Genomic DNA, 2,677 nt, shown 5'->3' with positions numbered 1-2,677 from the left:
CACTCCTATGGATCTGTAAAAGATAGACACAGTGTCCACTACAACACTAGGGACTGTGAGGAATGTTCTACCCATTGTCCATTATTCCTATTTTCACAAACTAAGCAATGGCTACTGAAAACACAACCAATATGTTTAGAGGCAGTCTTCAGGCTGCAGCATGAAAAGGAGGGTAGAGAAGGGATTGATCTTTGCTTTGGCCTCTTCCATGTCAGTCATCCACTGGCATGTGTATCTGTCAAAGATGAATCATGTGTTATTACGCCTGGGCCACATATGGTAAAGCATGCTAATGGTCCTCTTAAAACAAATTATTGTTTTGCACACTCGCCATTTCTGCCAGATCAGGCCATTGCCATGACGATGCCGTCATCAGAGTTGGGTGGAGTCTCGAGATTCCAGTAGGTGATGTTATTGAACACTGAGGACACCTTCCCTGTCCTGGACACACACATTAGCTCACAAATAGCATTACTGTCAGTGAGTGAAGAGTTTAAATATGCAGCATGGTGTTGTACAGTATGTGTCCAAGCTGCAGACAATGGAAAAGGAAGTGTATCATATTTCCTGGTTGGTGTGGGGATCATAGCACAAACATTGATTATAGCTATCTTTGTGAGTTGTTGCCCAGTGGCAAATGTTTTGTAGATTTTGGTCAGTGATTACAGACAGATTTGAGCAGATTCTGACAGTATTCCTTGTGAGTTGTTGACCTGCTATGGTAGATTATGTGAATTTTGGCCAGACAGTGATGATTTAAGGCAGTGTTTATTGTTTACTTCCTGGTCAGAGCCTGGTTTGTTGACCTCTCTTCGCACCAGGCCTGTGTAGCCCTGTGGACAGCTCCTGACCTTTTAACCCACGACCCCTGAACGAGACAGTTTTCTCTATGGGAAATGTGGAAGAGAATCTGTATTAAAGTAATCTGTATTGACAGTAAACTACACACAACACTCAGTACTCTTTGTGACATCAGATGTTGGTTTTCCACAACGGTTTATGTACAGAATGCAGGCATTCAGCTACTGCTGCCTCAACGTACCATGTTTTCAGTCTTTGATGGTGGCTGTAAAGAACTGGGACACCTCTGCAGGGTAGCAGGTGAACAGGGTGGCATTCTGCCTGTCTCACCGAGTCCAGCTGTAACGTGGTCACACTGCAATTGGATGACATCCTGAAAGCGAGGGGCACAATGTCAGAAACATGTATATGGCTCATATGCACTATTATAGATTACAATACATTCCATTTATGGGCATTTGGGCCATCACACGTTGTTCCTATGTTGATCTTTAGCGGTTGTTACTTCCCACTTCCTCTCTCTTGCAACGTCATTTGAGTAGTCGGGATTTAGCGCAAAGACACACCTTGCCCAGAACAGAAGGCAAGTTAGCTGGCTAAGGCATTGATCTTCCTTTGTAATATACCTCTCTGCGGATTTCAGCTTTAAGGAAAATTTATGCACTGCAGTGAATAAATATAAAATAGATCATTGGCAAACCTATGATAACAGTATAATTGGCAAACTTTAGCTAGCTAGCGTGTCTATTCAACAATGCAATGGACTGATTCCCATGCTCAGCCTGCAAGATTTTCTAGGGCACTTTCGCAAACAAAAATATTCAAAACATTTGGTTGACAATATTGATACAGTGTGTGGACTGAAAAACACAGTTACACTATATATATATATATATAAAAAAACTCATAAACAGATATTTCACTATCTACCTTTCAAAGGTTTTCCTCCAACTTCCACGTGGGCAAGTAAACTTTGACGTGTTGGATAAGAGCGTCTTCTTCACCACAGGAAGACATGTTTTTGGCACGTGCAGTCAACTCATTTGGGGTATGGTGCCTCTTTTTTATTTTTTTATTTATTTCACCTTTATTTAACCAGGTAGGCCAGTTGAGAACAAGTTCTCATTTACAACTGCAACCTGGCCAAGATAAAGCAAAGCAGTGCGAAACAAACAACACAGAGTTACACATGGGATAAACAAAAGTCAATAACACAATAGAAAAATCTATATACAGTGTGTGCAAATGTAGTAAGATTAGGGAGGTAAGGCAATAAATAGGCCATAGTGGCAAAATAATTACAATTTACCACTAACACCGTAGGGTTATATGTGCAGAAGATGAACGTGCAAGTAGAGATACTGGGGTGCAATGGAGCAAAAGAATAAATAACAATATGGGGATATGGTAGTTGGGTGGGCTATTTACAGATGGGCTGTGTACAGGTGCAATGATCGGTAAGTTGCTCTGACAGCTGATGCTTAAAGTTGGTGAGGGAGATATAAGACTCCAGCTTCAGTGATTTTTGCAATTCGTTCCAGTCATTGGCAGCAGAGAACTGGAAGGAAAGGCGGCCAAAGGAGGAGTTGGCTTTGGGGATGAACAGTGAAATATACCTGCTGGAGCGCGTGCTACGGGTGGGTGGTGCTATGGTGACCAGTGAGCTGAGATAAGGCGGGGCTTTACCTTTAAGACTTATAGATGACCTGGAGCCAGTGGGTTTGGTGATGAATATGAAGCGAGGACCAGCCAACAAGAGCATAAGGTCGCAGTGGTGGGTAGTATATGGGGCTTTGGTGACAAAACAGATGGCACTGTGATAGACTACATCCAATTTGCTGAGTAGTGTTGGAGGCTATTTTGTAGATTACAAATT

The 2,677-nt window shown here is 42.3% G+C and overlaps 1 long non-coding RNA gene across 2 annotated transcripts; it reads right to left on the bottom strand.

Annotated features, from left to right (window-relative positions):
- Positions 1-6: 6 nt before the first annotated feature.
- On the bottom strand, positions 7-2,668 carry LOC112080130 (uncharacterized). 2 transcript variants are annotated; one of them, XR_011479459.1, is made up of 5 exons: positions 2,488-2,668; positions 1,732-1,940; positions 1,043-1,174; positions 332-887; positions 7-235 (listed from the first exon to the last, which is right to left on the bottom strand). It is a non-coding gene; the product is annotated as an uncharacterized lncRNA (long non-coding RNA). The 2 variants fall into 2 exon arrangements; XR_002896120.2 differs by having other exon boundaries at positions 7-887.
- Positions 2,669-2,677: the final 9 nt, after the last annotated feature.

The sequence above is a fragment of the Salvelinus sp. IW2-2015 genome, unplaced genomic scaffold (assembly GCF_002910315.2).
Source record: "Salvelinus sp. IW2-2015 unplaced genomic scaffold, ASM291031v2 Un_scaffold11991, whole genome shotgun sequence".
Classification (NCBI taxonomy): Eukaryota; Metazoa; Chordata; class Actinopteri; order Salmoniformes; family Salmonidae; genus Salvelinus; species Salvelinus sp. IW2-2015.
The sequence above is the reverse complement of the archived record's forward strand: the minus strand, read 5'-3'. Positions and strand labels throughout refer to the sequence as shown.